Source organism: Opisthocomus hoazin, chromosome 4, assembly GCF_030867145.1.
Source record: "Opisthocomus hoazin isolate bOpiHoa1 chromosome 4, bOpiHoa1.hap1, whole genome shotgun sequence".
Classification (NCBI taxonomy): domain Eukaryota; kingdom Metazoa; phylum Chordata; class Aves; order Opisthocomiformes; family Opisthocomidae; genus Opisthocomus; species Opisthocomus hoazin.
Genome location: NC_134417.1, coordinates 5,323,042 through 5,350,912, shown reverse-complemented (window position 1 = coordinate 5,350,912; position 27,871 = coordinate 5,323,042). Strand labels below are relative to the sequence as shown.

The 27,871-nt window shown below is 49.8% G+C and overlaps 1 long non-coding RNA gene across 2 annotated transcripts in view; it reads left to right on the top strand.

Annotated features, from left to right (window-relative positions):
- The window catches only part of LOC142361005 (uncharacterized), a 148,267-nt gene that overhangs the window by 118,987 nt on the left and 1,409 nt on the right, over nucleotides 1-27,871 (top strand). For both annotated transcript variants that reach the window (XR_012763552.1, XR_012763551.1), the window contains 2 exons: nucleotides 26,517-26,599; nucleotides 27,483-27,577. This is a non-coding gene — a long non-coding RNA (uncharacterized LOC142361005). The remainder of the gene's footprint in view (nucleotides 1-26,516; nucleotides 26,600-27,482; nucleotides 27,578-27,871) is intronic.

The following is a 27,871-nucleotide window of genomic DNA, read 5'->3' as shown; positions in this document are numbered from 1 at the left end:
TCTCTTTTAGATGTCTCCCTTTTAGATGGAAGAGTCTCCTTCTCTCCTCACAGTCAGGCTCCCATCTCCTACCCGGACGAGGTGACCTTGGGTGAGCAGCACGGGGACCCCCCTGCTCGGCTCTCGGCCCCACGCGAGCTGGATCGACAGGGCTGTTTCTGGGGAGCCATCCTGCCGGGACGCCATTCCGTTGGCAAGAGGGGCAACCCGTGGGTCGGAAACCTGCGCCGGGCGGTGCGTGCCTCGTAGGGAGGGCCTGATGCTTTTTGCCTCTGCGCCGCAAACGGGCTGCGTGCTCGCAGATGCTTCTGCACGAGCGCTCCCCGTTCGGGGTGGAAAGCGCGCTCCCTGACAGTTTCTTCCCTTTCCTATTTGCGTAATTAAGAGAAGTTACAGAGCATTTGGCCTGCTTGTAGTATTTGCATCATAAGCCTCATGATATCTGTTTTTCTTGAATCTTCCCAGCGTGGCCCAGAAATGCCCCCTCCCAAGCCAGCCAAGCAATAGATAATTTCATCTGCAAGCGTTTTCACCAGGTGCCAAGGTCCGGAGCCTGCGCGCGCGGTGCTGACAGATGTCGTCAGAGATGCTTTTCCGTTTTGTGTAAATAATTGCTCATCCTTTGGGGCACAGAAAGTAGAAAATGAGGTAGAACGTAGCAGCCCTGTGGCTGTGAACACCTGCGGGAGACCTTGGCCTCTTTCGCTGTGCCACAGCCATCGCTGGGAGCTGGGGGAGCGGTGCGGAGTGTTAATCCCCTTTATGGATCAATCCCTGAGTTGTCTAGGACAAGGACAGCGTGGGACTTTGATCACAGCCACAGGACCTGGCAGTGGTGTTGTCATAAAAAAAGAACATATATATATAGCTTTTAATCTTCTTAATTGGTTGCATTACTGATACACTCTGGCGCTGGCAGGGGAATGAGAAAATCTATAAACTGGTCTGGTTTGTCCATCCCAGCTTGTGCCTGAGACAGTGGTGTCATTCCGAGCGGGGAGAGGGGAAAGCACTCGAGCGCTCACCAAAAAAAGACCCCCGCCTCTCATTCAGCCCTGCACTGGGAAACTGGTCCCACTGACCAGTTGCAATTTGCAGCACCCAGAAACCATTTGCAGTGAAAGACATCAAGGGTCTAATGAGGGAGGAAGGATTTTTTGTTGCTTTTGGAGGAGCCTAATTTTCTTCCCTAAACCTTTGCCAATGACAGACACTCTCATAAAGCATTTTTATTGGATTTTTGAACAATTTAATTAGCATCTCCGTCCGTGATGGCTGCAGAATTGGTGCAGAGCAGTCTCTGGGGACAGTAAAACAGAAGCGGCGGCAGTGCTCTACGTGCATAGGATGAAGGGGGAGGACAACTAAAACAGGGAGAGCAGAAGGACCAGGGAAGAGACAGAACTTGGCCATATCTCCTCCAAGGACTGAGGAGAAGCCAGGTGCGTGAACACGTCCACCTGCCTCCTTCATGCTTTCTCGAATAGCTTTGCCAGGTGGGCACGGCCCTGAAAGATGCAGTCCTGGTTGGGCTCGCTCCTGGCTTGAAGTGGGGACTTTGTCTTTACTCTGGAGCAAAACGAGACATTCCCCTGGCAGAGATGCTTGCCCTTGGGGACAGCATGCCCGTATCCGAAAGACCAAGGAGCCTACCACAAGCCCAGCCTTGTTGCCTTTTCACCCCTTGCCATGGCAAAGCTGCCTTGAACCACCAAGGGCCAGACTTTAATAGGAATGAAGCTCTTGGTCTTGGACCCGTCGAGTAGGACCTACCCTGCTGTCTCCTACAACATCCTTGAGGAGGATAGCTCAAGATTTCCAAGCCCCAATGCAAAGAACCACCATGGGCCAGACTTTAATATGAAGGAAGCTCTTGGTCTTGGACCTGTCAAGCAGGACCTACCCTGCTGTCTCCTACAACATCCTTGAGGAGCACAGCTCAAGCCTCCAGAGCCCCATCTGGGTGCTTTGAGACCATGTTTCTGTGGTTGTGGTCACCACCCTGAATGGGAAGGCTGCACGGGGCGGACTTCAGCCCTGCTCAGCCCACACACGAACCCGCTTTTTCCCTCGCAACCCACCGCAGCGCAGACACGTCTGGTCTGGATGGGCCGAGGGGGGAACGTGCTGGCCTGGCACGGAGGTGCCGCGCGGAGCAGGCAGCAGCGGTCTCTCCGCAGCCCATGTGCTGCCGGTTGTGGGCCTGACAGCTCTTTTTTAAGGTCGATTTTAGTTATTTGCAGGAGTAGAGATACAAAGGGAATAGGGGTGGCAGCGCTATGCAGAGGCAATATGTTTATGAGCTTGGATTCCAATTAATACACAAGGGCTGTCTGTTTTATATCAGTGCACGGCAATGGCGTTCAGCTATTCTTTTATATGGATAAAGTACGTGCTGCATGATTCATTTAGGGCCCGCCGAGTCACACGGGTTCCTGCGTCCCAGCAGCAACATCTGGCTGGCGTCCTGCTGCCCGGGTTGTGCCGAATCTGGGGACTCGGTGCACCCCCACCCAGCCGTGCCGTGCCGTGCCGGAGCCATGCGGCGGAGCTGGTCCCAAAGCTGACTGATCACCAGATCCAAAAAGCAGGAGATGAGAAGCAGGACAGGAAAGAAGAGGAGAAAACAAGAGGGTGAAGTCATGTATTAGGGAAGGGCTGATGGAGAGCAGCCAACCTGAGTGCTTCCAGCCAGCTTCCTGACACAGGGTTCGGAGGAATTCTGCAGTTTCGCAGCAGAAACGGGTGCCCTGCACCCCAGATCTTCCACTCTTCTCGGAGATGGGCGTGGGAATTAACTGTTCCCTGGAACAAAGCCTGTTTTTCAACGAGGCTTTGCTGAAAAAACAGGTTTTCAGCAAGGAAAAGTAAAAAAGATAGATTCTGGCTGGTGTGGAGCAAGTGAGGGAAGGGTTTGCTTATGGAGGAGATGTATTTAATTTTATCCAGTTTATTAATGCAGCTTCTATTCCAAGCATAGGGACAGCCACAGATCTGTTGCAATCCTGCATGTGCAGGTTATCCTGCCTGGCTTTCAGGGAGTTCAGAAGAACCCCTGAAAGGTTTCCTCCAAGCTCAAGTCAGTGTGACCCAAGCACTCAGCCTAGCCTGCTGTTGTATTTTGTGATGCTCTTCATGCTCCATCACACCTAAACCCCCCACTACAGCGCTTGGGGCAGATTTTCCTTGGATTCAGCCCTATGTACCTTTGGGAATGAGCTTCCTAGGAGAAAGCTCGTCTCCCTGCAGCTGGCTATGTGGCATCTAATGCAGCGTGGCATCGCCGCCTTTGCTGCCAGCACAGGCTGCAAACCCAGTGGTGGGCAACTGGTGGGACCAGCAAGTGGTGGGACCCGGCTGAAGAACCCTGGGTTAGCTCTGGGCTAAGCTGAGCTGCTGGACTCGGCGCATTTAAGACTTGTCAGCTGTTTTTGGTGGCAGATTCGCCCTTCCCTCTTTCCACCCGTTGTCTCTCAGCTCTCTGACACAGTTAATGGATTGTAGACCTTTTGTCCTCGTCCAGGCGGAGCCCCCGTGTTTTAACCGGCATCGCAGTTTGCATTAGGTGGAGATTTTCCTAGGGAGCACAGAAAGGTAATTTCCCCCTGTACAGAGGATTCATGCTAAAGGAAGGGGGGAGAAGCACCAAACGCTTTCATTTTTATAGCAAAAAGTGGTGGAAATTACTCCAGAGCAGCAAATCTGTCCCTGTGGGTATCTTCTTTGATGTGCAAAGGAAAGGAATGTTTTAGCTGATCTCAATATTTTTAATTCTCCTGCTGATTTGGAAACCCTCTTTAGCTAGAGCTACCAAAGAATTGTAGATTACCCTGTAAAAGCAGTTTTGTTATTGTCTCTCTTAACCCCAGCTAGCCTTCAATTTCCTGCTGTCATTTTTATTATGTCTTCTTTCAGCTGGGAATGAGCAATGAGCTTTATTAGAAGGAGAGGTGAGAAATGTCGTAAGAAGAGCCCCTCCTGTCGCGTGCCGGAGACAGATGCCCCAGTTGGGTGGGCGATGCCGTGGGAGCACAGCACCGGGCTCGCCCGGAACCCGCTCGTGCTCTCCCATCCGGAGGGCTCCCCGCTGGCATAACCGTCCTCATCCGAAAGAGCCGAGCAAAAGTTTTCTGACGTTCTTGGACTAGATGACCCACAGAGGTCCCTTCCAACCCCTACTATTCTGTTCTTTTTAGTGTTTCTGTAATAGACTCATGCCTGCGACAGCTTAGGCAGTTTGGTCAAATCGTGGTCCTTTTCCAAGCCAGGTTCTGACTCAGGTCTGCTCCTCCTTTTTTGAGAGGAAAACGTTTTCTTGTCATAGGCGCAGAGGACATGGGAAAAATGGGAAAAACACGGGAGAAGGGAAGCTTCTCCTGCTTTTTATGTTTCTCCTCCCACACAAAACAGTTTCTTTTTGCCCCTCCCATCACTATGGAATATATTTGTTCGGTGAGAAACAAAAGAGAAACTGCCAGGGGAAATTTCCTATTGACTAAGACCCCTACTCATTTATTTCTAAATTTTCCAGAAATATAATGAATGTCTCTTTCATTAAGCTGTAAGAATAAATTCAGGCCCTTAAAAGCCTTCGCTTGCCCCCCCCCACATTGTTACAGTCTGTTGTGCTGCTTCTGCATTTCCCACACAAAGCTCTAACGTTGTAAGAAGATTTTTGATACCAGGACCAGGCAAATGTCTCTTTACAGTCTCAGAATACTAAATGATTTTTTTTGCAGTGGATATAGTCAGTAAGGTTTACAATTAAGCCACCAAACACTGTCTAAATTTCAGTAGATACTTGCTTCTGACGTTCAATATATTGTTCACGTGCCGATTTTATGGTGCCACTAGTAAAGTAAAGAATCTTTATTCGTTATAGTGAAGATTTCACTCCCTTCCCTTCATAAGGGTAAGTCTTTATCTGCACCGAGATTGACTCTTGATGATACAGCTTGCTTACTCAGTGGATGGCTGTTTCAGATAATTGTTCTATTGCTATTAACAGAAGTTCAAATGTTGTTTAATTGTGGGAATATACAGAACATTGTTGCCGATCAGGGTCATTTGGAAGCCGAGCTGAATGCTGATAGGGTTGTAAAGGCAGCGCTTATGCAGAGAGCCTCGTTCTCTGAACGTTTTATTTTTCATATCATTTTAAGATCTTAAAATAGTAGCTGTCTAGGTATGCTGAAGGGCTTAGCAAAGGAAGATCGACTGGCAGATATCATACAGCGCGAAAGCCTCAGCTGTAACGGAGCAGGGTTTTTGAAGTAATAATATAAGGTAAAACTAAGGTGCGTTTCAAGATAAAGGATGTTCTTTGGGTTGTGGGTGTTCAAACAGAACACAACAACATTTCTATTCAGCACACTCTTTAATTCTCAGTTAAAATAGATCCCATATAATTGCAGTTTAATCCTGGTTGAAAACTCCCTGACAATTTTCAGTAGAAACCTGAGTTTTATCAGAGAAATGTTTTCACTTTCAGATCTGCTCTTCTTCAACATTTGGTTTGCTAAAATCATTCAGCAACAGCAAAAAACCCTCAACCGCTGTAAAATGCATCTGGAACCTGACAAACAGATTGAGGTTTGAGCCAAGGAAAAATCAGCAGCTTCCGTCGGATTTTTTGTTTGCCTCAGGGCTTTAGCGGGAGGTGGCAGGTTTAATACAACAATTCATAGTTGCCGGTTGCAGGGTTTGGTTTTCCAACCCATAAGTCAACACCATCTCCTGAGAATTGGAACAAAGACAAAATAAATCTACTTTTGTTTGAATTTTCAGCAGAATAACACTGTTTTTTTTTCCTGCCCGTTTCCCTTCTAAATACGTGGTCTAATTCCACCTGAAGGATACAGCCCTTCATTATGGCACAGTCCCCACCAGGCTTGCTTCCAACACCAAGAATCTATCCACGGTATTTTCCTGGCCTGGCTCAAAATGAGAGGGCTCAGTGGAGATGGTTTTGTTTCTCCTTTCATGAGATCTTCCCCTGCTTTCAAGTTTCTCACCAAAGCTCCTGGAGAGGACCTTTTTACTGTGAAGGACTAGCCCAAGCAAGACCAGGAAGATCCCGCCATCTCGTGGGTTGGTCTCAAGGGTGTGTAGAGTTACCACCAGGTGAATGCTTTCCTCTTTTGGGATGCGACCTAGAAAGCCTGCGTATCATTTTACAGGCTTTATCTGCCAACCTAAACTTGGGCTAACGTCAGGACTAGAAACCTCCAAGCCATTGTGAAAAACAACTGGATTCAGCGTGGCTCAGATGGCATTTGTTTAGCTGGTGAACAGTTTGCTCCAAAAACCTCACCCCATTTTTTCCCTACTGGGAAGACCCTGTTCAGATCAAGGCCATCTGTTTCCAGTTGATTCTGGCCATGTTGCTGAAGTTTGTGTCTTGGTCCAGCATCCCTTTGTAAGTTTGGAGGAAGGGAGGAAGTGCAGGTACCTAAGCAAGCTGTATTTGCACGACCCACTGCACAGAGGCAGTCTGCCCGTACTCAGACCATGGCATCACTCTGCTGTGGTGGGGACTTGGCCTCATCCCATTGCGTGTGGCTGAGGACCATGCATACCCCCATACTTCTATACCCGCAGGTCCTCAGGGTCTTTCCCGTAGGGAAAATACTGCTTCATCCCTCCTCAAATTGGATATTAACATCTTTAGAGGATAAAAAGCGTAGTTTGCAGGCTGACACTCCCTGTAATGGCCCCTCCTCTCTCTGTGCTGCACAAGGACATCAGCATCTCCCTTTAATTGTTTAGCTCCCTCACCCGTCGCATCTCTGTGGATATGAAGGAGATAGACCATCCAGCCAGAAGGAACCCTTCCTGCAGTGCCTGGTAGACAAACCCTGTGCAGCACATCCCAAAATGCCTGGTTCCTATAGGACCTAGGTCCCTTTTGTGCCTCCTCCCCTGGTCTTTGCCGACCTTTGGGAGCTCTTCTGTGGGTTGCAGTGATGTAGCAGGGGCTGAGATGCCTGCGTGCGGGAGGACCGGGAGGGCTCCCCGGTACGGAGCGGGCAGCAACAGTGTGCGGCAGGGCTGTTGCAGGGCCCTGGGCACCCATCAGTGCTTGGTCCCTGCCGGTCCCTGCGGTCGCTGGCCCATGGCTGAAGTCAGAGCGTTGCGCTGCCGTGCAATGATTTGTCGGCTGTAATTGGCTTAATGCTTGGCTTACCCGTTTAGTATCGCTAACCGGCATTAACATCAGCCGCCTTCCAGTCGCGCCAGAAAAAAAGCTCCACAGGCATGGAAAGCTTTGCTGGACCTCACACTGAAATTTGCTCGCTAGCCTTGTGCAGCAGTTCCCCATCTCTGCTCAGGGCCTTTGAGCTGCTGGTAGATGGGCAGCACCTTTGGGCATCCCTCAGTCGTGACATTGCCTATCGTGACTCCAGGGGAAAGGGGGGATGGGTTATCTGCTGCTCAGTCTGCCTCTTGCTCACTCCATAGATCAGCATGCCGAGATGCCAGGCTGAGAGGTTCCTCCCACCTCCACTGCCTCAGGAGAACACGGTGAAAGGGAGAGGAAGACTGTGGAAAAGACAGTTCACCCCATCTTCCAGACCCCTGCAAGCTTCATCTTGCAGGCTGGTACCTCCGGCAGCTGATGCGTTGGGCTGGTGGGATGCAGCACAGCTCTCTTTCCTTCTCTCCGGCCTCATTTCGAATACCGATGGGTCAGGCAGCAGTGGAGTGAGAATGTGCACACGCCTGGGCCAAGTCCTGGTCAGTCTGTCCTTGCCTCCAACTAACGTCAACCCGATGCCTCACTGGCTCTTGGAACAGACACTTGCCAAGCTTTCTTCCTCACATCCTAGCTGTGTGCCACGGGCCTTCTGCCTTTGGGCTCAGCTAGAGGAGGTCTTCATCTGGACAGATGGGTGATCTTGGTGCACCCAAGTCACAGAACCTACAGAGCTGATGTTAAGAGAAGTCCTGGTCAGAGGCCCCAGGCTGCTGGAGCTAGTGTCCTTTTGTGGGCTATGGTGGAAGGTCTCTTTGCCTTTGTCTTGGCCATCTTGATGGGCGCGGAGCGGCTGGTGGACTGTAGCAGGCAGGCAGGGGACCAGCAAAGCAGCCATGGTGCCAGGGCCCTGGATGCAGCTTGATTGCTCTGACCATCCTCAGCTGGGATCTCTACCAACACACCCTCTGCCCGTGGCCCAGCAGCTACATTTAAGCTCCATTTGTCTGGTCTGGAGCCACCTCTGATGTGCCCAGCAGCAGATCTGGGACATGCTAAGCTTGCAGGACTGCCACCCAGCCTGGGGACAGGCCCAGTGAGTCCATGGGGTTACCATGGAGGCCACTTGAGCTGGTGTCTGCAGCAGGAGCTCGTGCTGGTCTTGGATTTCCGACTGCTGGTGAAAGATTGCAGGTCTTGGCCGGGGGAGGAGGTAAGGTGTCAGTTCTTGTCTTAGAAGCATGTAAACAAGATTAAACCCCTGTGAATTGAGGAATGCTGATTGGGTTTATCTGCATGATGAAGGTAGGAACTTATTTTGCAGTGCTAAGTGATACAGGTAATATTTCCAAAACAAAATCTCCAATTTGAAATCCAATTAGGGTTGCTAAGTAACAACATAGTTAACCAGCCAATATTTGCTAAACCCAGGCTTTTGCAAGCAAGGAAACAGCTTCAACAGATTGCACTAACAATATATAAATACATTAATATTAAACCAAAACAAAAATATATAGTTTACTGCCACACAAAACCTCGTAACACTGACTGCTAGGATTTTCCTTGTTATCTGTGTGATTTCAGAAGCTGGTTTAGTGCTTTCCACTTCCCTCGCTCGGGTGGGTCTGTACTTAAACTGCAGTATTGGTGGGACGGGGAAGGAATCTGTGTTTTTAGTTTACAGGGTACTGTGTAACCTTATTGAGGAGCACATGTCTTCGTGCCTGAACTGAGGGTCTGAAAAGTAATTCTGATGAAAAATAGTTGCTTGAGAATGCTCTTTAATTGTCAGCTACTTCAGTATAACTGATCTCCCCCCAAAAGTTACTGCAAGTTTTACTAAAACAGGTTGTTTTTCAAGCCTGCTCTTGGCAGACACATACATTGATGTAAAAGTTCTGCTTGGCTCCGTTCAAAACACAACTCTGTGAGGGACTTCAATAGCTCTCCTACCTGCCCAGCCTCCTGCAGCACTGGGTGGCTGGTATGGTTCTAGGCTTGCTTGGGACAACTGCACATCCCACCAGGAGTTCCCGAAGTGGGACCAGTGCTCTTGCTCCAAAACACCATGGATCAACCTGCAGCAAGACCCCAGAGTCTGCCAGGCAGTCCTCACCACCTCAACATCTGCCTGTCCCTGCGGCTGTATTGGCACAATGCAGAAACCTGGGGCTGAGCATCTAGGGTTTTATTTTGACTCCAATTTACGTGTTAAGCACTCTTTGGTCTTTCCTCTTTGATATGACTTCAGTTTGGCCTAGGGCTTTCAGTAGGACTTGTCAAAAGCTCTTCTCTGATTCTGTTCCAATAGAAAAGCAGGATTTCTCCACTAGAGCTGATCTGGGGCAGAGACCCTTTCTGCAGTCAGGATCCTTTCTTCTCTCATTCAGTGGCTTTAGGACTTAAACTTTGGTCTCTTCTGAGTGTTGGAGGGAAATGCTCCATTTGGTTCTGCACCACTGCTCCCCACCCCTGCAGGTCTCACACCCTGGGTGCCCTACCCAGCCATCATCCCATGATGAAAGGGAAATGCCCTATGTGATGGGTGGTTGAATGCTCCCGGCTCTAATGGTTTGCTGCAGAAGGCCTTAAGATCAGGATTTTCCTGGTTGACAAGGCTCCAAGATGCAGAGGAGCTCTCCGCACTTGGCTTGTGCAGATACTTCAATGGCTGAGCCACGCTTGCAGCAATCTAAGATCCTTGTCATGCTGAAGAGGCCTCTTCTTGCTCCCTGCTTTATTCGGCTCTGGCTGCTGTTTCATCCTGGCTCTGTAGGCTAGCAATCTTCTTGCATTTTTGAGGCTCCTTTGGGTCCCCACATGAGTGGAAGAGCAAGGCGATGGCCTTTGGTTGATGTGGGGGGCATGTTAATGTGCCTGCTGTGAGGAAACCTGCTGCTTTGGTTTCGTGAATGTTCTTTCCAGCAGATTGCTCTGTCTCTGTTCAAGGATCTGTGTAAATATATGGACTAGAGATAGCAGGAGCTGCAGACTAGCATTTTTTTTTGCCAAGGAAATACTGTATTTCAAGATTTCTTCCTTTATATCAAAGGATAGCAGAAAATCTTTCTTAGATCAACCTGTCTTGAAGCAGATGTCCACCTTTGTTACCAGCTTCCTCCTTATTTGTGCAGCACCGTGTATTTGTTCTGTCTAGCAGCTCTTTAGCTTAAGGTAGGGCTTCCAAATTCCTTTTTTGAAAGGGCTTTCCAGCTCCAGCGCTGAACCACATGGAAAATGACCCTTTGGAGAAGCAGAGCATGAGACTGCGTGCTGTAGGTGGTGAGAGAAGGCTCCTGGTTTGGCTCGTGCCCGCTGCGGTGATGTCTCTGCAATCCTGAGCAGCCCAGGGCCTGGGAGAAGGGCTGAGGAGTGATGGCAGCAGGCACTTAAATGCATGGAAGGAACCAGCTGAAAAATATCTACATTTCCAGCTCTCTCCCAGCATCGTTTTGGTGGGGAGTGTTGGGGAGAGAACCCCAAGATGGTAGGGGCTGAGGATCATATTGCTCCCAATCCAGGTGGCTTCTCTGAAGTTTTCCAGAAATGTTGGGAAGTTGAGCAAATGTGCCACTGGAAGAGCTCTGAGCACAGGGACTCCAGGCAGATCAGTGATACTCCAGCTTCTCTAGCACATTCCCCTAGCCAGAGGCTGCTTTCCAGCATCTGGAGCCTGTGGCCTTGGGTTATATGTAGACTACTGTCATGGCTGTATAAGCTTCCAGAAGCTCACCTGACATTCGGAAACTTCTCTGCAAGCAAACTGACTTGAATCCTGACTATCTGCATCACCTCGGCTCCATCCTTCAGTAAATGAAAGCATTTTTGTTACAAGGGAATGAAAACAGTGTGGACTATCCCCCACTCTACCCAGACCCACAGCCTCCTCCTGCTACAGAGATGAGTATGGTGTGGTGCGGTGGAGGAGCGGAGCAGTGTCCTGGCAGACCCGTGGCATTTGCACTTGCAGAAACCAGTGCCCAGGTGTCACTGCTGGCCAGTTTGTTGCCACGCGTGCAGCCAGGACCCCAGAGACGAGAGCATCAGGCTCTTGCCCAAAGTCAGCAGAGATACAAAGCATCGTGCCAGCCAGCTGAGACTGGATATAATGGAAGTAATGAACAGTGAGGCTTCAAATTAAAATAAAGCTAATGGAAAGGGCAAAGACCTTAACTGTCACTCTGATGCATCTCAACAGAGTTTGCTTATACTGTGCTGAGCTCACCAACTCTGGGTAGCGTGACCCTTTGGGTCTGAGGCTGGTGTGCCATTCTAATGATGCATACCTACCCCTCCCAAGGGTAGCGGGGTGAAGGGCTTGAGGAATGAGGGCTCGAGGGCAGACACCTTTATTTAATACACCATGACAATGCATAACTAAAGCTCTTTATCTCACTGGATTTTGCTGATAGGTGGCAGTTCTGGCGTGGGTCTGATGAAGTCTGTCCCAGTCCTTCCAAAGGCACTGCTTTAACTTGTGGCCCCTTTTCTGCCACTTTCCTATTGCTGTTCTCTTTTTGAGGCGAGTGCTTTGTCCCGTAAACAAGGAGACTAATCTGGGAGACCTTACTAATACTGGTTCTTTTGCCTCCCCTTGGTAAGGAAGATGAAATCTCCCCCACTTATGTGGTATCCTGCCCCTCCGCATAGCCACCTCCCCAACAGTTAGGAGCTTTTCATCGTGGGAGGAGGAAAACAAATAGAAACTTCCATTTGGTTTCCTTGAAGGTGTTCTCCAAGCAGAGCAGCCAGGTGGGGTAGGAGGCCAGTCTTCTCTCCAGGTCACCTGTCACAGTGCGACTTTGGTTTTAAAATGCACTTGGATAGCTAGGGAAGGAGTATTTATCAGGAGAGTGCTTTTGAGGAGGAGAGCTTTGTGTCTTGGATGCCATAAAACCACTTCTGGGAGCTTTGTCTCACTCCTTAAGAGGTTTTGTATCTAATTGAGAATTCAGCGAACGCTCTTGTGGGTTGAGAAAATAGAGCTTGGACCGACTGCACGTACAGGAGGATGACCGGGGTGAGAAGAAATCCATTAAGGACCTTGAGTGTGAAAACTGCTGGGTTGTGACCCCCAGGTATTTTACTCCTCAGAAATGCCTACCACATTGCTGTGTCCTTCTCTCTAAGGGGAAGGAGAGAAAGCGCTGAATGTCCTTGTTACTTGTCCTGATGGTTAAATCCCAGCACCACCCTGTCAGGTTTTCCAGGTAGTGACATATGTGGAGCTCGCTGGTTCCCCTGGGTCTCACTGAGCACCTTCCCCTTCCAGAATGGAAGAAGGATGCAGCAAAAATCAGCCTTAATCTCACTGAAATGCTTCACCGTGAGCCTCACTCTTGAGAGTGAGTAAAAAGTAAGCAGATCTTAATGTCTGTTTCCCGTTGAGTGTGGCCTGGGGCCACAAGAGCTGAGGCTGGGATCGTTGCAAGGGCTGGATTAGGACTTAATTCAGGAAGCCGTGGGGTGGAGGGGCATAGCTCCTGCCCCACAGCTCGAAGTGGGGAGCATCGTCGTTACGGCAGGGATCCAGCTTGAGCACAAGCCGCTGCAGGTGGGCAGAGCTGCGGGCCAGACGTCGCGGTACCAAACCCGAGCAGCATCACGCGAAGACCAAGGCGTGCGGGTGGCTGGAGAAGGGCAGGTGCCTTCAGCAGCAAAGCTGTAGGTCACTGCGCAGGGCACCTCGTACCGACTGCTGTAAGGGTGTGATTGCCCGTTGGTTTTCAAGCAGAGGTGGAGCTGTGCGCTGGACTCCGAAGCGGGGAGTGTGTGTACAGATGATTATTGCAGGCTCCCAGGTGTGGTGGGAGGCCTGTGCTTCTCCAGCTTCCAGCACAGACTAGGCAGAAGCAGAAAATGCCTGTTTGAAGGAAAAATCGACAAGCAGCATGGGCAGGAGTGGGAAATAGTTGTGCTGCATGCAATACAGCTCTCTTGAAAGCTTCGTGCTGCTGACTCCCCTTTGCTTTGCAGCCCTCACCCTTGTGCTCCAGCAGTCCCTGGGAAGGAGTTGCACAGGCAGGGCTGACCTGATGCTGCTTGTGAGGTTCTGCATGCCCCTTTAAGCCGGCATCACCGACCTGCTGTGATCTGCCTCTGCTTTCAGCCCCTTGGCCCAGAGCCTGGGCTTTACAGCCATCATCTCGTTCCGTGCTGCTGGGATGAGGGTGAGTGACTGCAGGCTGCTCCCGAGGGATGTGTAGAGCTCATGGGCACTGTCCTTGTGCCCCTTACAGCCCTTCGGCCAGACCAGCAGCCCCTTGCAGGGTGCTTGGCAGCCCCTGTCACTTGCTGTTCCTCTGGGCTTTGCCCTCCCCTTTCCCACATCTCGCTGAGACAGGAGGGGAATTGAAACGCTGAGACCTGGCAAGCGGCATCTCTGAGGCCTCGACGTAAATCGATCCGTCAGTAACCTGAGCAGAGGGGCATCTGCTGACTTGGGTGAAACAACCCGATGATAAATTGGATTAGAAAAACCGCTGGATATTGGCGCTTGGGGATGCAGGACAGGGGAGACCGTGTTGAGGGGGAAGTGGCATAATAAGTGGCTCCCTCTCTGAGGCTTTGAAATGCTACCTTGGCAGTGTGTGCCGCTGGGCTTTTACAGGGAGATGCCAGGCATCTCTGGACCCTGGGCTTGCTGCTTCCCAGTCCTGTCGGGGCTATGGCCTCTGGCTGTACTGTGCAGGGACCCTACACCCTGTGCCACGTTCAGGAGTGCTGCTGATAAATTAGGTTGATTACTGCAAAGGGTACGGTGGAGGAATGGCGTGTAGCGATAGCAGGTCTCCGTGGTTGATAAGGGATTGTGAAGGCAGCCCAGGAAATGGAGTTGCTTGAAATGATTGCTCAGTCTTGCCTGGAGGAAGAAGGGAGAGAAAAGGCTTCCAAAACCCTCTCTCTTCTAGGAGTTCGTCTTTCCCCAAAAGCTGGGCTGCTGCACCTGTCCACCTAGCAAGAACTGGGCAACCCTCGGGGAAAGCGGGGCTGTGCCTGACCCATCGAAATGCTTGTAGTAGTGCATGAGAGGGATTCTTCTTCCAAAGCAAACCACAGTAGCTTTGGAAATGTGGTCCAAGGCTCTTGGCTTGCTCTTCACTGAGCCTCTCTGACATCTTCATGGCGGCTGTGCCCAAAACCTCACGTGGGAGGGGAGGTTGACTGGCTCAAAGCTAAAAGAATTGGTGCAGGTGAGACAGCTCTGCTAGGAACCGTGTGAGCGAGGTATCGGGGAGAGGTGCACAGCCAGGCTGCGGGGCAGCCCGCCACCGCTGCATCTCGTGCCGCTTAGAGCTGCGCAGATCTTGAACTCAACTCAGGAAACACTTTCTTACAGCTCAGGTGTTTCCTGGAGGAGCAGCAGGATGACAATGCTGATTTTGAGCTTCAGCAGCAGCCCCAGCTTTGGCGAACACTAGGTGCCAGCGAGGTAGCATCACATGGAGGGCAGAAACTCTTTGCTCTTTGCTGCAGCGGAGCTGCAGCGCTGCAGGACCATGCGAGAGACCTTGCCAGAGGTCGCAGGCAGGCTCACGCTTCTCCTCGCAGAGGGGAGAGCTAAGGGGGAGGACTGACTCATGCAACATTGCTTAAGCTGCTTCCCAGGTTCCTCAGAGTACAGCTTAAGGCAGCGAAGCGATCCTTGCAGCAGGCTTCAAGAGGAATTACTGGGCAGCAGTCAGTCTGGCTGGGGGGTGCTGGGCACCTGGGGCACGGCAAAGGGACGGCCGTGGGCCCGTAGCAAGGTGAACTCACATCTGGCTGCTGCCCAGAAGGAGGAGGATGTCGGTACGTGGAGAAGTCGGAAGGGATTAATACATGTCCTGCTGTGGGAACAAGCCTCACACATGTTTCTGGTATAGACATTACTGCTGATGTTTGCACCAGCTCTGCTTAGTTCTGGGCTGCTTCTGTCTCTGCACGGTGATCCAAAGGAGCTGAGGATGGGATGCTCATCAGGAGTCTCAGTGGAGCATAAAGACCTCCTGCGTACGTAGCGCAGCGCTGCGAACCAATCGCTGCAGGAATATTTAGCATCTGCTGCTCTCCTCTGAAAGGATTTTCATGCTGGGTCCTCCTGCTCCTCTAGAGATCGTGTTATTCGCTTCTAGTGAGGATAAAGCTATGTGTGGGTGAGGGCGTGGAAACAGCCACTGTTGGGAATCGTGTGCCGTTGGGATGTGCCTTTCAGAGGAGGATGGAGACAAATGGCGTCACTAACAGCTTGTGTGACAGAGAAGCCAGAAACTGGGGAACAGCAGCTGGCACCGGGCACGCAGCACTGCTGCAAGCGTTTGGAAGGTATGGGTCTGTAGAGCTGTAGGGGTAATACACCACGAAGCTGTCGGCAGTTCCTCCACCCCTCCCAAAGCAGGGGAGAGGAGGAGATGGGTTCAGCCCTTGCTCCTCCCAGAGGTGGGGAATGGATTCTGCCACGGAGCTAAGGACCGTGGGCTCCTGCGGCCTTGATCCGCTTGGAACAGCTCAATTGTAACGGCTGGTTTGAAATGAGGTCTGGAACTGGAGGAATACAGAAAACACTGAAACCGTGCTGAAACCATGAAATGCCTGGGGAAATCTGAAGGAAACAGCGTAACATTTAAATGTGTAACTCTGTCCGGAAGAGCTGATTAAAATGTCACTAACTCCGAGGAAAAAACAGGTCCTTACACTGGCCCCTAATGCTACAAGCTGATCTGGAAAGATGTGGCTTGCAAAAAGGCACCTCCTGGAGAGATGCTGTGAGTAATTGGGTTGTGAAGCAGCCTGAACAAGGCTCCAAGGGGAAATAACAGTGGTCCTTCCCTTGTCCCTGAGAGCAAGAGGGCTGGTGTGTGCATTCGGGCTGGCTCCTGTCCCCTGCCTGTCCCCAGCATGCTTTGGGCATGTAGCTCTGCTCAGACCTCCCCAGCTCCTGGGACCATCTGAACCCCATTGCTGTGCTCCGACAAGCCTTTCCTACAGCACTGCTTTAACTGTGCAGAGGCTTTGTAAGCTTTCTGTTGACTTGTTCATACTCAAAGGAGTGTCTTATAACTTCTCACCAGCTTGGACTATACTTGGGACTACGTCCACCTAGCAAGTTCCTCACCCACACCTACGTCCCCTGCCCTGGCTGCTCAGCTCATGAGTTGAGGGTCGTCAGGAAACTTGGCTGCAGATAGAGGTTGACGGTATAAAGCGCTCTCTGGCAGAGGTTCAAAGCAAAGGTCATTAAGATGCAAGACACCTTCCCCTGGAGATTGACTTTGGTAATTAAAAATGCATTAATAAATCCAGCATTTCAGTGATAGAGATAGTGAAGGAGCAGTCAGGAGCTATTAAGCATAGTGAGGAGGCAGGATCAGACGAGTCAAAGTCTTGCACGCTTGGCTCACTCGGGATCGGGCTGTCTGGGCCCTGCCTGAAAGAAGTCACTGAGGAGCTTGTGGGTGGGGAAGGAAGGAGATCCCGGGCACTCGGTGGGAAGAGCGCTGCTTGCCTACAACCCAGTGAGGGGGTCACAGCTATGGATAAGAGTTGGGAAACGGCCTGATGTGCCCAGCAGCTGGAGGCTGTGACTTGCTACCCTCATAACCTTGCTGAAGCCAAAGTGGCCCGACTAGCCCAGATTTACTGTAGGCTCCTGGTAAAGGCTGTGCTGCAAATGCCAGTGGAGTATGGAGCTGCTCACGGGTGCTCCTCAGTACTGCCTCCTGCATGGTATCAAACGTCTTGCGCTGTGTTCCTTCTTCCCATGTGTGAATTTTGGCATCACATCCTCACCTCGTCCCTGAAAGGACTCGTTGAGTAACCGTACATCTGGGGCAGCTTAGGGGAGCTGAGTGAGCCCGTGAAAGGTTAAGTGGTGTCACTGTCTCCTGGGTTAATGATGTCCCCAGATGATGCAGGCAGAGCATTATTTACTGAGGACACCAAGCAAGCAATCATTCTTCGGGAGAAAGTGATAAATCTTGTTACGTCTCAGTGATCCCATCACTGTTATTTACAGTGGCAGCAGTGCAGGGCTGTGCTTGTTCCAGGGGCAGGGTGGAAGGATTTTGCTTTTGTTAAAGTGGAAGAACACGTTAACAAACCCAACTCTTGTTTTTCATGGACCTTCTAGCAGGCAAGCCTTGGGGAGGCCAGCCGTGAGGTGCTGGTATCATCACTGGGGAGTAGCCAGCCAGACCAGCTGGGTGGCCAAGCTGCCGGCTGGCACGATGCAGACTTCAGAGCAAGGGCCTCACCCACAGGGACACATCTCTGCAGCTCACAGCCACCTTTTCTGCCTGCACTGGTAGCTCTTCTCATGGAAGGTATCCAGACTCTTGTCGGTGAGGAGACTCGCTGGTTTTCCTGCCTGCTCCCAGCGAGTCTGGTGCTCTCTGCACCCATAAATTATAAGATGACCCCACACCTTCTCAGTGTAAGCTTTGTTCTAATAAAACATTTGTCAGGTTGAATTGCTACCAGAGCGATTTGCCAGCAATTAATGCTTTCCATTGGAACCGCCACATCCCAGGAGCGGAGGGTGTCTTATTTATGACAGCAGGCTGCCCTCTGGCCCCCGCACACCACGTGCTGCTGAAGAGCTTGCTCAGGTTTGCTGGGGAGCTACGAGTGGTGTGCCAGCCTCCCTCGCATCTCCTGCTGCTTGCAAGGCTTCGGTCGCTGGCTATGGAAGCCTCTGAGGTCGGTGGCTCATGTCCCAGTGACCTCGTGGAGCAGGAGAATCTCAGCCTTGACTCCACGGGAGCCCAAAACACTCCAAAACCCACCCAGCACCACTCCTGCAAACATCTGGGTAATAGTGCAAGCCATGATGGAGTTGGAAGTGGAAAGGGATGCGGGTGCAAAGACAAGCCATTGCTCTATAGGAGTGAGGGGATTATTCACATGCTGGAAGGCAGCAAAGTCATGAGGAACATGTTCTAACAGCTCCTGCTTGAGGCTTCTTCAACTTAGTGACAAGAGCGTTTGTAGAGCAGAGGCCGTGGTTAAGGGGAAAATAAAGGTACCACAATCCACAGTTATAAACAAGAGTCACACTGACATACCGGAGCAGCTGTAAGCTCCATTTTCTTAAAAAATGTTGAAACTCTTCCCTCAGTCTGGCCCCAACCTTTGGTTTCTACCCTTCATCCTTTGCTGGAAGATGTGACCTTATCCTCCTTGGAAGAGTCTCCTTGGCTGGGCAAGAGAGGCATGTTTCTGTCTTGTCAACCTACTCAAGCACTTCAGAGGGTGAATGGCCATCGATAAATGGATTTTTCTTGGCTCAAGCCCTGCCCAGTTTAGTTCTTTGATAATTTAGTGTGCCATTTTCTGATGCACTGCTAAAATGTATAGCATCCAGCTGGCGAGAGAGAAGCCAGATCTTGTCTGCGGAGATGGGGGTCATGTCCTGATGGAGGAGGGGATGTAGCAGCATGTCACTGAACGCAACCTGTGTGGTGTCCAGAGAGGATTGTTGTTAATTGAATTGAAGAAGACAAATGGCCATTAGCTCAGCCTCCAAAGGACAATAACCGTACTAATAATGAAGCTGAACTCCCTAATACTGATCTCTAGTATCTGTGAAGTTATATAATTGATGGAATATCATTAAGTAAGAGGAAAATGTCCAAATGCAGGTCGGGGCGGGGAGAGGAAGTTTACAGAATTTGCTGAGATCTGATGCTTACAGCAAAACTTCAGAGCCAGCTTTTCTGAAGCACGGAGACCTTTGAGTCTCATTTTTTATCCTCCTTCCCCTCTTTTTTTTCTGCAGACAAAATTACATTCCAGGCAATGATTGCAGTGACATTAAGCTCAAGTGATCAAAAACTGTTTTGCTGCACCAGTGTCAGCTGTTGAAGGGACAAGTGCCTGTGATGAATGTTTGATATCTGCCCGTCTTCCTTAAGATGTATCCCAGAAAGAGGACAGGAGACAATCTGAGCAACTCAGCAATCCCCCTGGCATTTCCGTGGCCTCTGGTGCCGTATTTCTCAAAGAGCTTCAGGATATCTTTGCAGGGGGGATCACGCTTGATGCTGCTTTGACAAGCAGCCTTTGGCCATGGCTGTGGGGCAGAGGAGGTTTTCTCTCAGAAAATGCCAATTTGTCAGAACTGAACCTTTTTGCAGGTTCTGTAGAAAACTGAGGAGGAAAGCCTTCTATTATTAACGTTGGGCTGGAACTAAAGCAGCAAGCAAACCGTGGCACCATCCTGCATGCTACCCTGTGGCCACCAGTCCCAAGTCCCTCCAGGCCAAGGAGGGACGCATCTTGGAGCCGCAAACTTGACTCACAACGATGACAGATTGGCAAATTGCCGGGGGACGATGGGATGAATTGCATTCATCACGCCCTGCCGACAGCCCCCTCTGCTCACTGCACCGCACGGCGTGGAGGGCTCCCGTCCTCCGGAGCACCTCCTGGCAGCTGAGAGCTGCAGAAGGGACCGTAGGTTGGCTAAAGGCACGTGGGCTCCAGGGAAAAGCCTTCCTCAGTCTTGGGGGGGGGCTGCAGGCAGCTGCTGGGGCGCGCAGGTAAATTTGCTTCCCTGGAAGCAGAAATGTTGCGGCTATTCCAGAAGCCTGGTGCGTAGTCTTCCGTAGCAATCATGATCTCGTAACTGCATGCTCTCCAATAACATCACCTAAGTGATTTCGCCCTAGGCAATAAGGTTAAGTCATGGGAAACAATTTCTATTTTTAATAACATTTTTGCTAAATATCCTGTCCCTGACTTTCCCCAGAGGCTCAGAATCCATCTGCAATAAGGGGGCTTTAAAAGGGCTTTAATAATAAATATAATACCGCCATTCTTTTATGCTTGTAACTATTCATGCTTGAGTGAATTCCATGATCTTTTTATGGGTCTGTTGAAATATATTGCACAAGTCAAGGGCAGGCCTGGTTTTGAGCTTCTTCTGTTCCCCTGCTTTAATTCTTTTTATCTCTAGGTAACAGTCTGGATAATGTGGTCCTAGTGTTGTGTTTATCCACGTACAATAGCAACCAAGCCCAGAGAGCAGCACACAACCTTGCTGCAGCCAGGGAGGGGAGAGCCCTGCTTTCCAGGAGGGCCATGACTACCCAACGCTGTCTCCAGAAGACCATAAGAGGTCCCGTATGAGTACCGCGCTGAGCTAGAGCACCTCTGAGAGACCTCACCAGCGTCTCAAAGGGGAGAGAGGGCTACCACCAGCCCTGCCTCCAGTCTGCCTGATAGGCAGCCCCCCTTGACTCGGTGGGGAAGTTTAGAGCTATCAGAAATAAATTTTTACCCCATTTAGAAAGAATGCAAAATTCTCCTAAGAATCTTTTCAGCCCAGCCGCATATATGTCCTACAAAGGAAGATCCTCCCTCCCCGTTCCTTTCATTTACTCTTAGATTTCAAACTGCCTGAAAGTGCTGTAACTTTCTCCTTGGACATTCCTTTAGAGACTCCTCAAGAAGCAAAGATCCTCTCTCTGAAGCTATCCCTATAGGCATTAAGTGCCCTGAACAGCCTCACCTGGGACCTCCGCCCACCCATCCTCTGCCTGCTGCTCCACCAGCTCCATTTAAGCTCAGGTCTGAGTCTTCAGACCTGGCCTGAGCTATGCTGTAGGTGTGTTTGCATCAGCCCCCTTCACCTGCTGCTGCAGAACCTCTGTGGCTTCTTTCCTTGGGCATTTTTTTTTTCTTCTGAGCTATTGCTTTCTCTCTCTGACCCCTTTCATCTCAGAGCTTTCTTCTGCTGAACAGGCAGGCTTGTGTTTCTGCCCTAGACATGTCTTTGCTTGGCTTTTTCTTGTGAGGGAGCCTGTATGTGCTGGAGCCAGTGAAGTCCTTGGCTGACTCGGTGGCAGAGCTGAGGGAGTTTGCCCTCTGAACATGACAGGCAGAAAGATGGGAATTTCTGAACTAATTTGCTGTAAACAATGATCCATAATAGGTCACTTCTCTCTTCAGCAACTCAGCAATTAAATCTATCAGAGACATGAATGTAATTGGACTGCTGGCAATTAGCACTCACAAGCTCTGGAGGAGTCCAGGGGGCCCTTCCAGCGATTTCCATCATACTGCTCTGGAATTTTTTTGTCTTTTGCCTGAGCTGTTTGAGCCCAAGAATCCCACTGCCTTGCCCAAAGGTACCGGAGCACCCAAGGATTTGAGGTCTGTATAACTGAAAGCCCCTAGGTAAGGAGAAGGCATGGGGGACCTCATGTTGCAGAACCTTCACGCAGAGAGTGCAGTCCGAGGCTGATTCCCGCTTAGCCCTGGAGGCTGTCTGCTACATTAAAAAGAAAGCTAAATGCTACAGAAATGCTCTTCTCTTTTGAGAGAGACAAGCTGGTGGTGAGTCAAAGTAGGGTCTGTTGCCAGGGGTCTTGGTGGCTCTGCTGTGCCTTGGCTTCCCCCTGAAGGAGAAGGGGTCAGCTGGGAGTAAGTTTGGAACCCTTAGCTGCTGCCTGGCTTATATGAGGTGTCAGACTGGGGCTGGGGACCTCCTTATGGCAAGTATCTGGGCCATCCCTGCCCACCCTCACCATGGCAATTGCAGTGGACGAACTGCTGGGGCTGGAGATGCAAAAAGGACAGAAGTCACTAATGGTTTTGTGGCATACAAGCCAAAAACTACCAATGTGGGCACCACTTGAGCAATCACAGCCTGGGGCTCTGATCAGGACTGGGTGGGAGACTGGTCTGTTCTCCCAGCAGGTAAGAATGGGTTTTGCTGGTGTCTTTGGTTTCATGACATGCAAAGATGTAGAATTTCTCCCAGTTAAACAGAAAGGAGAAACTTACTAGAAAAAATACCCTAGATTCCTAAGAGCTGGGACTAAACAAGAAAAATTAAATCAGTTCTTGAATGAAAATGTTTCTAATCGTGGGTCGGAAAGCATGAAGGAGCTCTTTGAATTCAAACTCCAGAGCAGAAACTTTGCCAAGATCAGCCTTTGCTTGAAGAGTTCGGGTTGGGGCCAAACCTGGAGGCCTGCTGCCTGCTTGCTTGACAGGTCTCTGGGGACAGCTTCAGAGTGCCTAGTGCCTCACTGAGACTTTTGAGAGTGGCCAGTGGTGATAGAGGGTCTGTTTGAGGCGGCTCAAACCAGTCACCTTGAAAAATCGGGGACTTTCCTGTCATTTCCACTTGGACCATTAAGTGTCGAAGCCCATAAAATCATTCATCCTCTTCTGCTGTGGCCTCTTCATTCAGCCTCCCCCTCTCCTTCATGATAAACTGTTTCATCCAATAGGCTTTGTCTGAGGTGATTTGGATTTCAGCCATATATATATATTATTTTTATCTATCCTGCTATTTTGCTTGGCTTTTGTACGTCCAAGATCACTCTTTTATCTGTAATTTCAACAGTGAGGATGTGAATTAGAGGATTTTTATTTCACTTACGGGTTTCCATTCACTACTGTGCATTAAACCAAGCTTTGCTTGAACACAGTAATAATAAATATCCTTTGTCTTTCCTGTTACAACGCAGTGATCTGTTTGCCTGTGTGAGAGAACAGTTCTGCAATATCATCACCCAAAGTCCCCAGTATTTCTGCCATATCCCAGTTAATTATATGGTGCTGCTGTTTCGTATGGACCCCAGTAGGATCATTTTGCTGCAGACATTTTTTCAGAAGGAAAGTAGATGCTATTAAGTTTAACAAACAATTTTTTTAAGGGATCACACTCACCCAAATCTGGTTTTCTACAGAAGTCCCGGGAGAAATCTGTGCTGCAGATGTATACGCTGGTGTCGTCAGCCCAAGTGGAGCTGGCAGGATTTGACCAGAGAAGCAGAAAACTTCTTTTGTTTTTATTGAAAAACCTTGCTTTCAGGATAGCAAAAGTGATTCACATTAGTGGTGGGCTGTTTTAGGGTCCTGTCTTTCCCCCACTGTCCTGCCAAAACTTGCTAATACAATAAGTTTTGCTGAAAAATAGATTAAAATGTAGTCATCACTCAAGGAATAGAAAATGCTGTGGGTTTTAGTGGGAAAAACTTTGGAGGACCCTTTCATTTTTGACAGGAAATAAAGTGTCCTTTTTTTGGAGGGGTGAAGTTGGAAAATGAAATAGTCATGTTTTTGTGCATCTTTGATCATATCGCAATCCTAAGCTGATCTGGGGACCTTCTCCAGTAACACCATCTCCAGGGAGGCCTGCTGGTCCTTCACTGTGACCATGTCTGTTGAGGTGCAGTTAGCTAGATCACATCATTTTTAGCCTCCTGTTTGTTCTTGTAATTGTCTATTCGGGACAGAGCCTTGGGTGTCCGCTCTTTGAAGATGGTGCAAGCCAGCAGTAGTCCTAACTCAGAACAGGGCAATTTGAAAGCTTGTGGTGGGGGAAGGCAAAAAGGTTGGCATGGCTTAAGCTCAAAGTTTTGTAGGTCAGGTGTTTACTGCAGTGTGGAGAAGTCCTTTCCACCTCTACGAGAGCAGTGGTGAGACGGGGATGCTGCTGACTTCAGGTTATTGAGGGACATGGGATGTACTTCGGGCATGTTCTGGGAAATGCTCTGCAAAGCAGCAGAAATGATGACCTGAGAGAAACAGGAAGATCTTCCTGATCAGCCTGGTTTGAAAACTTGGTCCAGCTGAGAAGCAGGGATAATTACTGATCTTTTCTGTAGCTTTTGTGAAGAGCATTTACATTTAAATGCATGTTCTGACCTTCCTCTCGGGCAGAATAAATAACCAATAAATTATTCAAAGAAGCATTTAACATAGGTGGAAATTAACACTTGCGTCAGCGCAGGCAATCAGCTTCTGGGCAGGTTCGGTGCTGGTCCAGATGCAAGGTGGGGTGGGGAGAAGGAGGTCCACAAGCCCTCGGCTCAGCCAATATGGGAAGAACCACTTTCTTCCCAGGAGCTCTTCTTCATCACGGCCCTCCAGGCCCGCTCCCTGAAGGAGATGCAGACAACACAGGATGTCACGGGATGAAAAACAGGTGAGAAACCAAATCCCACTGCATGGAAATCAGGATGAGCCAGAGGAGAAGATACCGCAGCTGCACGCTATGAGGCTGTCTTGCATCTGGTCATTAAAGGTGACTTTTATCCACCCGTGTCACCACGACAAGCTGTAGCTGTGGGGTGTGGAGGCCTTTGGGGCTTTCTGGCAGCCCTTTAAAGCAACAGCCCGAACGCTCTGCAAGCGGGTGGCACACATGCCCTCAGGCTGCTTTGTCAGTGGACGTGTGCTGGGAGATGAAAGAGCACGTGGGCCATGCCAGAGCCCGCTGTAGCGTTGATCTGCACATGCTTGTCTGAATTAGGGCAATGCTTGGAGCTGAGCGTGCCGTCAGGCGATCCCTTCTGCTGCTGGCTGCCCCAGTTTGAGCAGTTACTGCCCTGGCACCGGCTCCTCCATGTCTTTAACCTCCTCTTCCCATCAGAAGCTGCTGTTGCTTTAGTCCTGCTGGCAGGGCCTCACTTCTGTTGGGTGAGTTACGAAGCATTGTTTGGCATGATGGCCTTTCATATTTAATCGCTGCTGATAATTTTTTTTTGAATAACGAAAAATAATCTGTACTTGCTAAATCACACCGGAGGCAAAGTGTAAAGCAGGGAGTCGTGGGGAGGGCTGGGGTGGTATCTTCCCTGCTTCAGCTAGGGCAGTTTTTCCTCGTAGTGCCCGGGCTGCTGCTGGCACCGGGTGCCCGGGAGGCTGTGCTCGACGGACTCACTCCGGGTTGTCGTGTGGTGCCCAGCAAGGCTGGGCATGGTGGTTGGTTCACCCCTCTGGGTGCAGGGAGCGCGCTGCCTCGCTCTGATCCACATCATATTTCTACAAGCGAGGCAGGGGATACTTAAAAAGAAGATTAGTAATATTAGTGTGGTGATGAGATTGTGTATTTTCCACACGTCCTCCCCAATTGCAATTTCAAGTACAGCCTTTGTCACAGACTGATTGGGAGGTTAGCGGTAAAAAAGGGTCTGAGATCACCCAGTTAGCCTTGAAAACCGTCTCAGGCAGCCCATGCTTGCCACTGATCGGTATTAGAGTGAGCTGGAGAACAGAAGTCCATCACAAGTGAAAAAAAAATCTTGAGGAGAAAAATCTTTTAAGAAAGAAGAAGAAAAAAAAATTCATATGTTCTTTTTTTCAGTCTGTCTCTAGCCCAAGGTCTTGCCGAGGGGGTGGAAAACCATTTCAAAAGCTGGAAGAAAAAGTTTTTCTTTCATCAAGGGTGTCAGCAAAGCAGACGGAAAACTCTAAGCATGTGTTTTGTTTGATATTAAAGCACTTGTTGGACAAAAATGACCTTGCTGAGAGAATATGTATCACTTCTAATGAAGGAACGTTTGCCTTAGTTAGGGAGGAGGTTCTCCGAGGGCTGCAGGACACGGGCACTGGGGGCTTGGACCTGCTACACTCCCTAGATGGTCAGCTCGGGGCCCAAAGCTGAGGTCCATGGGTGAAGAGGAGAAGCAGTGGGAGCTGATCCTGCCTTTCCAACCCTTCCTGGCCATATCAGGATGTCCGTGGGTAAATGTGACCTGAGCAGACAAAGAAGCGGACAAAGACCTGACAAATGTGGGCATTGTGCTCCTGCCTGCAGGGCCACCCTACAGCTGATGGCAGGTTGTGCGTGAGGAAGAACTTGATGCTTGTCTGCAGGCTCCCTTTCCCCTTGTTCCCTGGCCTCTCCTTCTTTGGATGGAGGGCAGTGGAGTGATATTTTGGGTCCTTGCTTGCAGCCATACCCATGGCAGCCACACACCCTGTTGATCTGAACCCTGATGTGCAGACTCCAGCCTCCCAGCTTTGAACCTGCCTCGTCACTGTGGACTTGCTTGGTGACCTCAGCTCATCTCGTCTGCAGCACTTCTGCTAGAAATCCCAGTTTCTCACCTCATGTGCACAGAGCAGAGCTTGCATGTGCAACGCATGTACTCCATGCGGGTTGGATTACAGCCCAGCGACAGGACAAGGGGCAATGGGCACAAACTTGAAGCAGAGGAAGTTCCAGCTGAACATGAGGAAGAACTTCTTCCCTCTGAGGGTGACGGAGCCCTGGAACAGGCTGCCCAGGGAGGTTGTGGAGTCTCCTTCTCTGGAGATATTCAAGACCCGCCTGGACAAGGTCCTGTGCAGCCTGCTGTAGGTGACCCTGCTTCGGCAGGAGGGTTGGACTAGATGACCCACAGAGGTCCCTTCCAACCCCGACCATTCTGTGATTTTGTGACCATTCTGTGATTCTGTTAAAAAAATGCAAGAAAACATCACCAAAATGCACCCTAATGGCACAAAAGAATCCCAGGGCAAGTAAGATGCAGCATTCAATCAATGTTTTAGTTTCTTCTTTTTTTAAGCTGCTCTCCTTGCTTTTCTGATTTGACTGAAGGTTTCGGAACTCTTGGGAGCGGCGCTGCCATTTCTTCCCTCGGCGCCGAGGTGCCTGCTCGTCCGTTTGCGGCACTGTGGCAGGTAGGTTATCGGATTGCTCTGCACCATTTGGCTGCAGCGTGGAGGACATTAAGAGCTTTCTGCAGGTATCATTTATTTCGAGGTTGAAGCCCTGAACCCTACAGTAAGAACATCTGAGCTCTCTGCATAGGTAGGGGTTGATTTCTGAGAAGCAGTGGCCCGAGCAAGCTTGCAGCTGTAATGCTGAGCTTGCTTTTCTCCCTGGCTCTCTCAGCCCTTAGAGGTGTGCTGGGTGAATGGAGTGTTTCTTCTTTAAAAGGTTTAGGCATTTATTGTGGCATCACTGACTTTTTTGGGGACAAGCATCAGGACACTTATTAGACTGGGCCAGGAAAATCATCCTGCCTGAAATTGCTAGGTAGTTCCTATAGTATTTTAGGAAATATTAACATGGTTCTTGGAAGAGGCAGTCCAAGCAGACAGGAATACTGAAATATTGCAGGTGTCCATTGCAAAACAAGGCACAAGGACTTCGCCGTGGAGAATATCTTCTCTAAACTAAGCCAGATAACTCCAGAATAAAAAGTAGCTACTAATATTAAAGTCAAGTGTTACCTGATGCTGTAGTCCCCACTGAATTCAAATGCTTTCGGAAAGTGTAGAAAATTGAGAGGGATACTTATGGCAGCTAGAACAGGAAATGTCCCGGTTGGACCAAGTGTGAAATCTGAGGAAAAACCGTCCTGTTGGTGCTGTACCAAAGTCCAGTAATTACGAACTATGGCTTTCTAAAGAAACAGGCGTTTTTGTAATACCAGAATTGAAATACGAAAGAGAAGCATCTCTTTTCAGAGAGATAGTTTTCACTATTTTGGGGTAAGGGAGGGCAGAAAAATGAAAAAATGCTAATGATAAAGTGCATTATATTTTTCATGACTCTCAGATTTTGTTCCCGAGGAGGAGAGATTGCATCCCCTAACCAGCGCAGCATCCCCACCGCTGCAGCCAGACCCTGGCCTGCCCTGCCGACAATGCCAAGTAAGTGGTTTTCTTTCCCTCTGCCTCAGTTTCCCCATGAGCAAACTTGAAGTAATGGGAACCAGCTGAAACTGGCAAGAGCAGCAGTACTTATTGTCAACCATAAATCGAACAAGTTGCTTATTTCGTGCTAATCCACATGTAATTTAAAAGGCCACTCCAATTGTAGAAGTGAAATGCTATTTTTAGGCATAAAGACTGTTATTAAAGTGGAAATGGAAAACAACCTGAAAAGAGGAATTGAAAACACCACACAAATGTTACCTGTATTTCACTGGAAACAAGAAATTGCTT